The 14,291-nt window shown below is 40.7% G+C and overlaps 1 protein-coding gene across 2 annotated transcripts in view; it reads left to right on the forward strand.

Annotated features, from left to right (window-relative positions):
- CCDC126 (coiled-coil domain containing 126) overlaps positions 1-14,291 on the forward strand; it is a 57,602-nt gene that overhangs the window by 16,591 nt on the left and 26,720 nt on the right. The gene's annotated exons all lie outside the window — the stretch shown is intronic.

Raw genomic sequence — 14,291 nt, forward strand, 5'->3', positions numbered from 1 at the left:
TCCCAGCTACTTGGGAGGCTGAGGCAGGAGAATCATTTGAACCTGGAAGGTGGAGGTTGCAGTGAGCTGAGATCGCGCCACCACACTCCAGCCTGGGTGGCAGAGTGAGACTCTGTCTCAAAAAAAAAAAAAAAAAAAAAACAAGAAAAACCAAAAATGTATCTTGGCCTGGTGTTGATGGCTCACACCTGTAATCTCAGTACTCAGTCCTTTGGGGGGCCAAGGTGGGAAGATTGCTTGAGCCCAGGAGTTTGAGACTAGCCTAGTAGCCTAGGCAACATAGTGAGACCTCTACTAAAAATACAAAAAAAAAATCAGCCAGGCATGGTGGCGGGTGCCTGTAATCCCAGCTACTCGGGAGACTGAGGCAGGAGAATCGCTTGAACCCAAGAGGCAGAGGTTGCAGTGAGCCAAGATAGTGCCACTGAATTCTAGCTTGGGCAACAGAGTGAGACTCCATCTCAAAGAAAAAAAAAATTAGCCAGGCGTGGTGATACACACCTATAGTCTTAGCTAGTTGGGAGGCTGAGGTGGGAGGATCGCTTGAGCCCAGGAGGTCAAGGATACAGCGAGCCATGTTTGCACCACTATACTCCAGCCTAGGCAAGACAGTGAGACCTCATCTCTTAAAAAAAATGTCTTAAAAAATGACCTCTTTGGACATAATACAATACCAGTATCATATCTAGTTTATGTTTAAATTTTCCTGATTATCCCAATATAAGCCATCAATTGTATAGCATTTATTATTTCCTAAGAAGCAGGATTTGCCTATATATCTCCAGTATTGTTTATTGCTATTCTCCCTTCCACATTACTGGGTCCTGCTGTGTTTTAAGTTTCTTCTCATGACATGTTATTTCTTTCCTTTAAGACTTAAAAAGGAGAGAGAACAGATCGTATGGTTCTGTCTGGAACAATGTATATACATGAATGTGTGGACATTTTCTCTATTTCAGTTTTGTTTGTTTAGTTAAAAGTTATGGCTGGGCACAGTGACTCACTCCTGTAACCCCAGCATTTTGGGAGGCTGAGGTAGGCGGATTGCTTGAGTCCAGGAGTTTCAGACCAGCCTGGGCAACATGGTGAAACCATTTCTCTACAGAAAATACAAAAGTTAGAGGAGCGTGGTGGCGCACACTTGTAGTTCCAATTACTTGGAAGGTTCAGGTGGGACAAGTGCTTGAGCCTGAGAGGTTGAGGCTGCAGCGAGGCGTGATCACACACCACTGCACTTAAGCCTGGGTGACAGAATGAGATCCTGTCTCAAAAAAAAGTGATACATGCATGTATTTAAATAATCAAAGTATGTTATGATTCCTGTAATGAAAAAGGGCAGTTTTTTCCACTCACAAAAGTCCTCAAATTTCCTGTTCTTTAGAGCTACCCATTTTAAATTCTTTCATCTCATTTTTTTTGGTGATTATTTCTGTATCTAAATAATATGCTCTGTGAGCTACTTTTAGATTTTTCAGTTTTAGGTGTTATTTGTTAACTTTTCACTATGCAAGGTGAGAGTTTAGCTTTCTTTCCCACCTAAAAATGCATTCCATCCACCCCCAGGCTATTGTCACATCCATATCCTTCTTGTCCTTTCATTTTCCCTTCATAATTTTGTTTAGAATGATATTCAGTATTTGTACTATTATGACCATGTTGATGGTATTCATTACTGAGCCATGTAAATGCATACCTCATAGATACTGTGGATTCTGTTCCAATCCACACAATAAATTGAATATCACAATAAGCAAGTCACACAGCTCTTTTGGTTTCCCAGTGCATATAAAAGTTATGTTTATACTATACTGTAATCTCTTAAGTGTGCAGTAGCATTATGTCTTAAAAAACAATGTACGTACCTTAATTAAAAATGCTTTATTGCTAAAATATGCAAACAATCATCTGAGCCTTCAGCAAGTCGTACTCCTTTTGCTGGTGGAGGATCTTGCCTTGATATTAAAGGTTGCTGACTGATGAGGGTGGTGGTTGCTGAAGGTTGGGGTGGCTGTGGCAATTTCATAAAATAAGACAATTCTGAAGTTTGCCACATTGATGGACTCTTCTTTTCATGAAAGATTTTTTTTTTTTTGTAGCATGGATTATTTGATAGCATTTTATCTGCAGTAAAACTTCTTTCAAAATTGGAGTCAGTCTACACAAATCCTACTGCTGCTTTACCAATAAATTTTACATAATATTCTAAATCCTTCATTGTCATTTCAACAGTGTCCACAGCATCTTCACCAGTAGATTCCATCTCAGAAAACTACTTTCTTTGCTCTTCCATAAGAGCAGCTCCTCATCCGTTCAAGTCTTGTCATGAGATTGCAGCAATTCAGTCTCATCTTCAGATTCCACTTCTAATTCTGCAGTTACTTCCTCTGCTGAAGTCTTGAACCCCTCAAAGTCATCCATGAGGGTTGGAATCACCTTCTAATTCATTCATTCATTCTTGTAAATGTTGACAGTTTTACCTCCTTTCATGAATCATAAATATTATTAATGCCGTCTAGAATAGTGAATCCTTTCCAGAAGGCTTTCAGTTTACTTTGTCCAGACCCATCAGCTCTGGCCTTATGAAATGTATTTCTTAAATAATAAGACTTAAAAGTCCAAATGACTCCTTTATCAATGGGCAGGAGAATGGATGTTGTGTTAGCAGCCATGGAAACATTAATTTCCTTGTACATCTTCTTCAGAGCTGTTGGGTGACTGGGCACATTGTCAAGAAGCAGTAATATTTTGAAAGGAATCATTTTTTCTGAACAATGGGTCTCAGCGGTAGGTCTTAGTGGGCTTAAAATGTTCAGTAACTCATTCAGTAAACATATGTTGTCACCCAGGCTTTGTTGTTCTGTTTATAGAGCACAGGCAGAATATATTTAGCATAATTTATAAGGGCTCTAGGATTTTCAACATGATAAATGAGCATTGGTTTCAACTTTAAGTCACCAGCTGCATTACCCCCTAAGAAGAAAGTCAGCCTGTCGTTTGAAGCTTTGAAGTCAGGCATTGACTTCTCCTCACTAGCTATGAAAATCCTAGATGGCATCTTCTTCCTGTAGAAGACTGTCTTGTCTACACTTAAAATTTGTTGCTTAGTGCAGCCACCTTCATCAATTATCTTAGCTAGGTCTTCTAGATAACTTGCTGCAGGTTCTCCATTAGCACTTGCTGCTTTGCCTTGCACTTGAATCTTAGGGAGATGGCTTTTTCCCTTAAACTTCAAAAGCAACTTCTGCTAGCTTCCAACTCTTCTTCGGCAGGTTCCTAACCTCTCTTAGCCTTCATAGAATGGAAGAGAGTTAGGGTCTTGCTCTGGATTAGGCTTTGGCTTAAGAGAATGTTGTGGCTGGTTTGATGTTTTATCCAGACCACTCAGACTTGCTTCATTTCAATAATAAAGCTGTTTTGCTTTCTTATTATTCATGTGTTCCCTGGAGTAGCACTTTTAATTCTCTTCAAGAACTTTTCCTTTGCAGTCACAACTTCACTGTTTGGCACAAGGCCTAGCTTTCAGCCTCTCTCAGCTTTCAACATGCTTCCTCACTAAATTTAATCATTTCTGGCTTTTAAAGTGAGAGAAAAGGGACTCTTTCTTACACTTGAACACTCAGAAGCCATTGTAGGGTTATTAATTGGCCTAATTTCAATATTGTTATGTCTAAGGGAATAGGGAGGCCTGAAGAGAGGGAGAGAGACAGAGGAAAGACCAGTCGATGCAGCAGTCACAACACAGGTAACATTTATGAATTAAGTCTGCTGTCTTATATAGGTACAATTCAAGGTGTCCCAAAACAGTTCCAATGGTAACATCAGCAATTGCTGATCAGATCACCATGGCAGATACAAGAATAATGAAAAAGTCTGAAATATGATGAGAATTACCAAAATGTGACAGAGACGCAAAGTGAGCAGATACTGTTAGAAAGATGGCACCAATAGACTTGCTCCATGCAGAGTTTCTGCAAACATTCAGTTGTAAAAACACAGTATCTGTAAAGTGAAGTGCAATAAAACAATGTATTCCTCTATTACATTATGGTTACTTTCCTGTAAACTTTCACCCTAGCGTTTAATAAGTATTGATTTTTGCTTCTTTGCCTAGTTTTCTACGGCATCCCCCTACAGTTGTTTAAATATTCTCCTAGCATATTCAGACACATTAGGCCTTTTAGCACTTCCTGTATATTGAAGGAATCTTTCCCGATGCCTTCCAGTCAGCTCTGGCCTGGACTGTTTGCTCTCTATAGGATTGCAACAGTGAATTGTTTTAAGATCACAATTTGTCATCATCTTGTAGATTTATTTTACTCCTCTATTATATTGGATCTCCTATTTTCTAGAATTTTTTAGCTTCCCCTTTATTGGTTATCCCCTGATTTTAAGGGAATAGATCTTCTGGTAGGTTCCTGAGAAAGATGCAGATAGGTAAAAGTTTTGAGTTCTTACATATCTTGAAAAGATCTTTTTTCCCTCAACCTTCATGCTTCATTGTAAGTTTGGCTGGGTACAGAATCCTAAGTTGGAAATAATTTTCCTTGAGATTTTAAAGGCTCTGCTCGTTCTGTTTTACTCCTCATTCCCCTAGGTTCCAGTGTTCTTTTTGAGAAGCTGATGCTGTTCTTTATCCTTTTTATGTGACTTAATTTTTGGAAACTTGTAAGGTCTTTGTCCCACACCATTCTAATATTTCTCGATGATGTGACTGGGTATGGGTCTCTTTCGTACAGGTGTTGGGCCCTCAGCAGGACATCCTGCAATTTATGTCATTCAATTCTGGGATATTTTCTTAATTTATTAATTTGATTTCTATGTTTTTTATTCACTCTTTCTGGCATTCTGTTATTCAGCATTTGGGCTCTCTGGACTGTTGTCTTCCAGTTTTCCCTTATTTACCTTACTTTCCATTTCTATCTTTTTACTTCATTCTTTGAGATGATTTCCTTAGCTTAATTTCCAGATCTTTATGGAGTTTTTCATCTCATCTAATATTTTTAATTTCTAAGAGCTTTATTTTGGGCTGGGTGCGGTGGCTCACACCTGTAATCCTAGCACTTTGGGAGGCTGGGCAGGTAAATCACTTGAGGTTAGGAGTTCGAGACCAGCCTGGCCAACATGGTGAAACCCCGTTTCTACTAAAAATACGAAAATTAGCTGGACATGGTGGCACACACCTGTAATCCCAGCTACTCAGGAGACTGAGGCAGGAGAATCACTTGAATCCAGGAGATGGAGGTTACAGTGAGCCGAGATTGCACCACTGCATTCTAGTCTGGGGAACAGAGTGAGACGCTGTCTCCAGAAAAACAAAAGCTGTCTTTTGTTACGTCTCTGAGGTTACCAATGGTAGCTTTTCTGAAGTGTTTTTATGTTTCTTCCAAATATATCTGGTGATCCTTTTTCTTTGTATTTGAGAAATAAGACACTAAAAGGTTGATGGCAAATGCTGAGCTTTTGTGTGGTATTCACTATAGGATGATCTGGCTGGGACATTTCCTTGGGTATATCCTTAATATTTACAATGACTTCTTATACCAACTACCTGCAGTTAGGCCTGCAGTAAGGGCACAGTGCTCCACAGGGCTGCCCTCACTTCAGAAACCAGGCACTAGTTAGGGTATTCATAGGCCACTTTCACTTCTGACCAAGTGGCTACAAATTTGTGGGTTCCCATTACCTCCTCATGTTTGACAATTCACTAGATTCACCCATAAAACTCACTGAAAAGAATTATGCATTACTTTTGATATAAATACTTTATTTTCAATCTGTGATTGATTGAATTTGTGGATGCAGAACCCACAGATACAGAGGTCTAAGGGACATGAGCATCCATGGATTTTGGTATCCATGGTGGGTCCTAGAACCAATTCCCTACAGATACAGAGAGCCAAGTATACTTACTATTATAGTTTTACTACAGAAGAAGGATAGATGCTAGAGCCAGCCAAAGGGAGATACGCATAGGACAAGGTCTGGGAGGGTACGAGATGCAGTTTCTGTTATCCTCTCTTCATAGAACCAGGACACATTACCCTCCTGGCCTATCCAGCACACATCAGTGTGTGATAATATGCAGAATATTGCCAACTAGGGAAGCTCACCTGAACTTCAATTACAGTTTTATTGGGGTCTCATTATGTAGGCATGATTGAATCATTGCCCATGTGGTTGAACTTAATCTCCACCCCTCCTCCCCTCCCTGGAAGTCAGCTGAAAATCCCCAACTCTCTAATCAAATGGTCGTCCTTTCTGACATGGCCAGCTCCCCAACCCCCGATTCTGAGTCATTCCATTAGCATAAAATATCTCGGGCCCCACTCTGAGTTGCCTCCTTAAGGTAAACTAACAGGTGTGGTCCCAGGGGCCTACCATGACTAACAAAGACATTCGTCACTCAGGAAATTCCAGGCACTTAGTGGCTACCTCCCAAGAACTGGAGACAAAAGATCAGCTAAATTTTTTTTTTTTTCTTTTTTTAATTTGAGACAGAGTCTTGCTCTGTTGCCCAGGCGGGAGTGCAGTGGTGCAGTCTTGGCTCACTGCAACATCCACCTCCTGGGTTCAAGTGACTCTCCTGCCTCAGCCTCCTGAGAAGCTGGGACTATAGGCATGCACCACCGCGCCTGGCTAATTTTTATGTTTTTTAGTAGAGATGAGGTTTCACCATGTTCAGGGCCAGGTTGGCCTTGAACTCCTGACCTCATGTGATCCACCTGCCTCCGCCTCCCAGAGTGTTGGGATTACAGGGGTGAGCCACCGCACTTGGCCTAAATTTTTTATTACATGGTATCAATGTATTTTATTCCTTTGAGATGCTTTCTAATATCAGTATATTTAGGTCTCTCCTGTTGTGCTGGTCAGATACCCTGGAGAAGCACTTCCTATCTGTTGCTGGAGAGTATAGGCCTGTAAGTGTTCTGGGATCTGAGTGAGAGAAAAAGGCTGGCCAAGGAAGAGTGATCTCAGCACTCACTACTTTTATTTACTCTTCCAGTTTCCAGTGTAAACCCAGGCTCTCAACTGCTCTATCCCCTTAAGAAAATACGTCTCAGATCTCCTGCAGTGGGGGAGGTTTTGGAGTGGTGCACAGAATTTAAGGATGAAATTGCTTCGTAGAAAATAGCTAATGCATGTTGGGCTTAATACTTACGTAAAGGTGATGGGTTGATAGGTGCAGCAAATCACCATCGTGCACGTTTACCTATGTAACAAACCTGCACATCCGAAGAAACAGGAGTGTGGTGTGACCATGGGGAAGCAAAAGAAAACAAGGAAGTATGCAACCATGAAGTGCATGCTTAGACTCAGAGATCAGAGGCTTAAAGAAAAGGATAGATTAAAACCTAAAAAGAAAGAAAAGAAGGATCCCAGCACATTAAAGGAAAGAGAAGTTCCTCAACACCCTTCCTGCTTATTTTTCCAATGTAATACACAGCTGGGCCCACCTTACTACATCCTCATTGATATCAGCTTTATCAACTTTTCCTTAAAAGCGAAACTGGATTTAGTGCAGTCAACGATGGACTGTCTGTATGCCAAGTGTATCCCTTGTATAACTGATTGTGTAATGGCTGAAGTTGAGAAATTGGGGCAGAAATATTGAGTGGCTCTAAGGATTGCCAAGGATCCAAGATTTGAACTGTGTACACACAAAGGAACCTATGCAAATGACCGCTTAGTACAGAGAGTAGCTCAGCATAAGTGTTACATTGTGACCACAGTTGACCTTTAAGATTCCTGGAGTTCCTATCATGTACATTTTAACAGTAGATACAACATTGAATGGTTGCCAGATGATTATGGAGCCCCTCCATTCTAAATCTTACAAGACACAGTTCCTCTGCCTTTCTGCAACCAATGTTTTCTTGTTGCCAGTTCATTACACATGCAATAGCATGAATTATTATTCTGTTGACCTATTTGCTCTACTGTGAGCTGAGGAAGGTTACATATGCTCACTCTTTTTTTTTTTTTTTTATTGAGATGAAGTTTTGCTCTTGTTGTCCAGGCTGGAGTGCAGTGGCACATTCTCAGCTCACTGCAGCCTCTGCCTCCCAGGTTCAGGCAGTTCTTCTGCCTCAGCCTCCCAAGTGGCTGGGATTGCAGGCTTGTGCCACTATGCCCAGCTGATCTTTTTTTTTTTTTTTGGTGTTTTTAGTAGAGACAAAAACTTCTATATTTTTAGTGCAGAAAAATATGCGTTGGCCTCCCAAGGTGCTGGGATTGCAGGTGTGAGCCACTTTGCCTGGCCTGCTCACTTTTTGATGCTGTTTTGAAATTGATATTTTGTCTCATAAAAATTTTAGGCCAGGCATGGTGGCTCATGCCTGTGGTACAGCACTTTGAGAGGCCAAGGTGGGTGGATCACCTGAGGTCAGGAGTTTGCGACCAGCCACGACAACATGGCGAAACCCCATCTCTACTAAGAATACAAAGAAAGTTGGCCGGGTGTGGCATTGCTTGCCTATAGTCTCTGCTGCTGTGGAGGCTGAGACAGGAGAGTCACTTGAACCCAGGAGGCAGAGGTTGCGGTGGGCCGAAGTTGTACCACTGCATTCCAGCCTGGGTGACAGAGTGAGACTGTCTCAAAAAAAAAAAAAAATTTGATGGTTAAAGGGTTCAAAATCTCAGACAGGAAGAATATGTTTTATACTTTTTTGAGTTCTGTTGTACAGTATGGTGCATACTTAATAATGGGGTATTATGGATTTCAAAATTGATGTTCTTATCACAGAAATATATTTGAAGTATTGGATATGTTAACTAGCTTGATTTAATTATTACACATTGTATCCACAATTTATGACATCACTTTGTAACTCATACATTTATACAAGTATAAATTGTCAATTTATAATAAAAAATTTTTGTTGCATCTTTTTAGGAATAAAAAACCCCTGCACATCCTGCACATATATCCCACGTAGTCCTTCTAGGTTTTTAGTCCTTTCTTTACCTCTGTTTTCAGTAGTACATGGTGTAAAATTTCTGGGACCTTTCGGGGTAGGATTCTATGGAGAAAACAGGATTGCTTCTTGGCTTTTCTTACTTCTCATTAAAGATTTAGCCTTTTCAGGTCTGCTAAGTCAGTTACCATTCAGCTCTGGAGTTTTGTTACTGTGGTCTCCTTTCTTGTTTGTTATCTTTAGCCTTGAGGATTTGTGCTTAAAAAGGGAAAAACACTTTACTGTTTTTGTGGGGTACCTAGAGTCAGCTTAGGCTAAATGCGTGTGTTCACTTTACTATCTTTACCTGGGTATGCCCTGGACACATATTTTTCCTTTTTCCCTTTATGTTGATTTTCCTGAAGTAATGATGGTTAGTCTGGTCTCAGACTCAGACTCCTGGCCTCATGTCATCCTCCCACCTCAGCCTCTCAAAGTGCTGGGGTTACAGGCGTGAGCCAGTATAGCCAGCCAGATATTACAGAAATAGATAACATAAAGAAACAAGAGTAGAGAAGAGGTAATTTCAGTTAATTTGGTATATATCAACATTTGGCTATGTATTTTCTTTTTTTTTTTCTTTTTTTTTTTTGAGACGGAGTCTTGCTCTGTCGCCCAGGCTGGAGTGCAGTGGCCAGATCTCAGCTCACTGCAAGCTCCGCCTCCTGGGTTCAGGCCATTCTCCTGCCTCAGCCTCCCGAGTAGCTGGGACTACAGGCGCCCGCCACCACGCCTGGATAATTTTTGTATTTTCTTTTTTTTTTTCTCCGAGACAGGGTCTTACTGTCGCCCAGGCTGGAGTGCAGTGGCCAGATCTCAGCTCACTGCAAGCTCCGCCTCCTGGGTTCAGGCCATTCTCCTGCCTCAGCCTCCCGAGTAGCTGGGACTACAGGCGCCCGCCACCTCGCCTGGCTAGTTTTTTGTATTTTTTAGTAGAGACGGGGTTTCACCGTGTTAGCCAGGATGGTCTCGATCTCCTGACCTCGTGATCCACCCGTCTCGGCCTCCCAAAGTGCTGGGATTACAGGCTTGAGCCACCGCGCCCGGCCGGCTATGTATTTTCTTAAAGGGCTATGTCATAACTATTTTCAGTTTTGTGGGTTGTATATGATGTCTGTTATAATAAACGAGCATGTCTATTTCCTAATAAAACTTTATTTTCAGAAATAAGTGGCCTTCAGCTGTAGTTTGCCAACCTGTGGTACATATGCACGCATATTCCAACACATTGCTTTATTTTGAACAAAAATGGCATTGTACTGTACATGTTGGTTTTGCAACTTATTTTCACTAATTTACTGTAAATATACTTCCATTTTATACACATAGGTCTATTTTATCCTTTTTAATGACAATATTATTTCATTTCATTTTATTTTTTGAGACAGGATCTGACACTCTTGCCCAGGCAGGAGTATAGTGGTGTGATCATAGCTCAGTATAACTTCAAATTCCTGGGCTCAAGTGATCCTCCCACCTTAGCCACCCAAGTAGACTACAGGTGTGCGCCACCCTGCCGGGCTAATTTGTTGTTGTTGTTGTTATTAAGTCAGGATCTCACTGTGTTGCCCAGCATAGTCTCAAACTTCTGGAATCAAGCGATCCTCCCACCATGGCTTCCCAAAGTGCTGGGAGTACAGATGTGAGCCACTATGCCTGGCCTATTACCTCATTTTATAAATGTCTTTCTTTCACTTCTCTAATGATGAATAATTTGGTGCTAACTGTTTTTTGTGTGTTTTATTTAGTGCTGTGGTGTATTTGTGTGTATGAAATATATGTGTGAGTGTGTATATGTATTTCATATTTGTGTGAATGTTTAAGAATAGATTACCTAATTGTGGAATTTTGGGGTCAAGGATGTGCACACGTTAAATTTAATAGACATTTGTCAGATTGCCCTCCAGAATGGTTCTATCAATTTACATTCTTACTATACCACTTTCCCACCAGTGGGAAGATGGCCATTTATATGCAGACTTTACCAATTCTATTTAATTTTAAATGACATTTAATTGTTTGCTTTTGGATTTATTTGCTTTCAGGGAGGTTAAAAGATTTTTTAAAATGTTTGTTGGCTATTTGTATTTCTTGTACATATGAGAATGTGAATTATTTGAGTCACTTGACAATTTTTCTGCTGGGAAATTTGTTTATTATTTGACTGATTATAAAGATGCTAATGCTGTCATGTGTTACAGATGTTTTTCTTCTGATTTTCAGTTGCCTAATAACTGGGTATGCTGGTATGCTGTTTTTAAATTTTATGTAGTAAAATATCTTTTTTATGATTTAGTTTTGTGCTGAAAATTTTTTTTCCATAACTTATATTGTGATGTATTATGCTTTTAGTTGTTTTTTGTTTGTTTTACATCTATATTTGTAATATAGTTGGGACTTCTGATGTAAGCAGTAAGATGCAGGTTGTTTTCTCCAGCTGAGTTAGCCATTTATTCTAGTTTCGTTATTTGAACTTTTTCCTTGGCTCCATTAATTTGAAATGGGAGAACAAGTTATAATAAGATTAGAATTCTACAATAACTTAAACCTTTAGCTATCTATAGAAACCATTTATCCATAGCCTTTCATTACTATACAAAAAAAGCTAGTGAGTCAAAATTATTTATTGAATGGACCTCTTTTGAGCTGTTTATCCTATTTTTTCCAGTTGGTAGAATAAACATAAGCTAATATATTTTTTAATGGAAATTAAAAACATATTTATTTTAGGTTTGGGGGCACATGTGAAGGTTTGTTACATAGATAAACATGTGTCATGGGGGTTCATTGTACATATTATTACATCATCCAGGTACCGAGCTCGGTACCCAATAGTTATCTTTTCTGCTCCTCTCCCTCCTCCCACCCTCCCCACTGAAGTAGACCCAGTGTCTGTTGTTTACTTCTTTGTGTTCATAAGTTCTTACCATTTAGCTCATAAGTTCTTATCATTTAGAAGTGAGAACATGCAGTATTTGGTTTTCTGTTTCTGCATTAGCTAATATTTTTTAAAAATGCTAGTCTACAATAAATTGTTATTATTTTGAAGGCTATGGACAGTTTAATTCAACTTCATAATGACCTGTACATTTTGAACAGTAACGTGTGCTTTCTCTTTAATCTATCATCATTTCCATCTGCCTTATATCTTTTCCTCCACATTCTTAGTCCTCTGTGATGGAATTTTGTTTTCTTCCTATGTAATATTCTCTCTGTTGGATTCTGTGATTTGCCTAGAACAGTGAATTGGGAGTACTTGCTCCAGCTTCACACCGACTGCTCTGGAACACCTTGCAGTTGGTGCATGGTTTCCTACACCTGGTTCTGAATCTCCAGCAACACCAGTCTTTAACCACATCAGGTTTTCCTGCTGACCCTGCTTTCTTTTAAGGGTTTTGGCTTTCCTCTTTATCACTGTAGCTGAACACTTTAAATAAAAAATAGATGGCAGCCAGATGCAGTGGCTCATGCCAGTAATCCCACCACTCTGGGGGACTGAGGCAGGAGGATCACTTGAGGCCAGGAGTTCGAGACCAACTTGGGCAACATAGTAAGACCCTGGCTCTTAAAAAAAAAAGGCCAGTTGCGGTGGCTCACCTGTAATCCCAGCACTTTAGGAGGCCCGGGTGGATGGATCACTTGAGATAGGCAGCAGGCACCTGTAGTCCCAGCTACTCGGGAGTCTGAAGCACAAGAATTGCTTGAACCCGGGAGGTGGAGGTTACAGTGAGCTGAGATTGCACCACTGCACTCCAGCCTTGGTGACAGAGTGAGACTCTGTCTCAGAAAAAAAAAAAAAAAGACTCTACAAATATTTTAGGAGAATAATTTTTGATAAAGTCTTGCCCTGTCACACAGGCTGGAGTGCAGTGGCACGATCATGGCTCACTGCAGCCTCAACCTCCTGGGCTCAAGTGATCCTCCTGCTTCAGCCTCCCTAGAAGCCAGGAATACAGGTGTGCACCACAACACACAGTCAGGTTTTTTTTTTTTTTTTTTTTTTTAAGAGATGGGGTCTTGCTCTGTTGTTGCCCAGGCTGAACTCAAACTCCTGGGCTCAAGCAATCCTGCTTCGGACTCCCAAAGTTCTGAGATTACAGGTGTGAGCTACCATTCCCAGCCTGGAGAATAATTTAATGTTACTATTTAAATGTTCTTCAGAAAATAATAGTTTAAAAATTATTGTTCTTGCACACAAACCCAGCAAAAATTTTCCTTAGTAAAATGACCAAGATTAAAATTTATTTAATTCATTTTAAAAATATATACTTTATTACATAAGTAGTGAATGTAAAACAGTGTTATATGCATTTTCAGAAACAGGCTATTGAAGATTATTTTTTATAGTTTGAAGAAAACCAGTTTTAAAAATTTCTTACACCAGGGACTTCCGGGAAAATGGAGATCCATCCTCATCTATGTTATCCATCTCTCCCCTGTTCTTTCCTTCCAAATGCAACTAAAAGCCTTGGACATTTTATATAAGACTCTGGAGGAGAAAAAGTCAGACAATCTAGGGACCTCAGGAGACCAGGAATGACACAGTGGTATGTTCCCTGTGTGTATTTCAGAGTTTAAGCTAAAGAAGTCAGCAACCTAGATACTGCCAACAGGCGAAGACATAAAAAGGCCCAACAAAAGCCTGTTCTCTCTAGCCAAGAAAAGGCAGCCTAGCAAGTCAGAAAACTTGTAGACAATAACAGCTCTCCTCTAGCCAAACATCACAGAAAAAAACTATTGCTACACTACCAGCTACCTGATCAAGGGCCAAGTGGTAAGCCTAGACTTTTATCCTTGTGGGGTTACAGTGAGGCATACAACATTCCTGCCATGGAGGTGTTAGAGAAGGCAGTCAGAGAAGGAGCCAGAAATGTCACCCCTGCCAGCCAGGAGTGAGAACTGTCCCCACTGTACTCATGGGACCAGTGGAGACCACATGGAGAACCAGGACTTTACCTCCACATGGCAGTAATGAACTGTTCATCTCCCTTCCCTCTGGTATGATGTCGGGGGAAGCCTGCAGAGAGTCAGGACCCTCATTGTCCCCAGTGAGTATGAGACCATCCCCACCACACTGTCAGTGGAGAATACATGGGGACCTGGAACTCCCATCTCCACCCAGCAGGAATGAGGAGCCCACCACCCTTGAGTATCATGGAAGTTGAATGGGGCACCTGGACTTCTGCCTCTGCCTGGCAGTAACAAGTTGGCACCCCTCCCCAACCAGAGTGGTGTTAGAGAAAACCACCTAAAACAGGAGGTTTAAATAAGATCCAGAGTCTCGAGGGGCGGAGCAAGATGGCCGAATAGGAACAGCTCCAGTCTCCAACTCCCAGC

The sequence above is a fragment of the Colobus angolensis genome, unplaced genomic scaffold, assembly GCF_000951035.1.
Source record: "Colobus angolensis palliatus isolate OR3802 unplaced genomic scaffold, Cang.pa_1.0 Scaffold229, whole genome shotgun sequence".
Taxonomy (NCBI): domain Eukaryota; kingdom Metazoa; phylum Chordata; class Mammalia; order Primates; family Cercopithecidae; genus Colobus; species Colobus angolensis.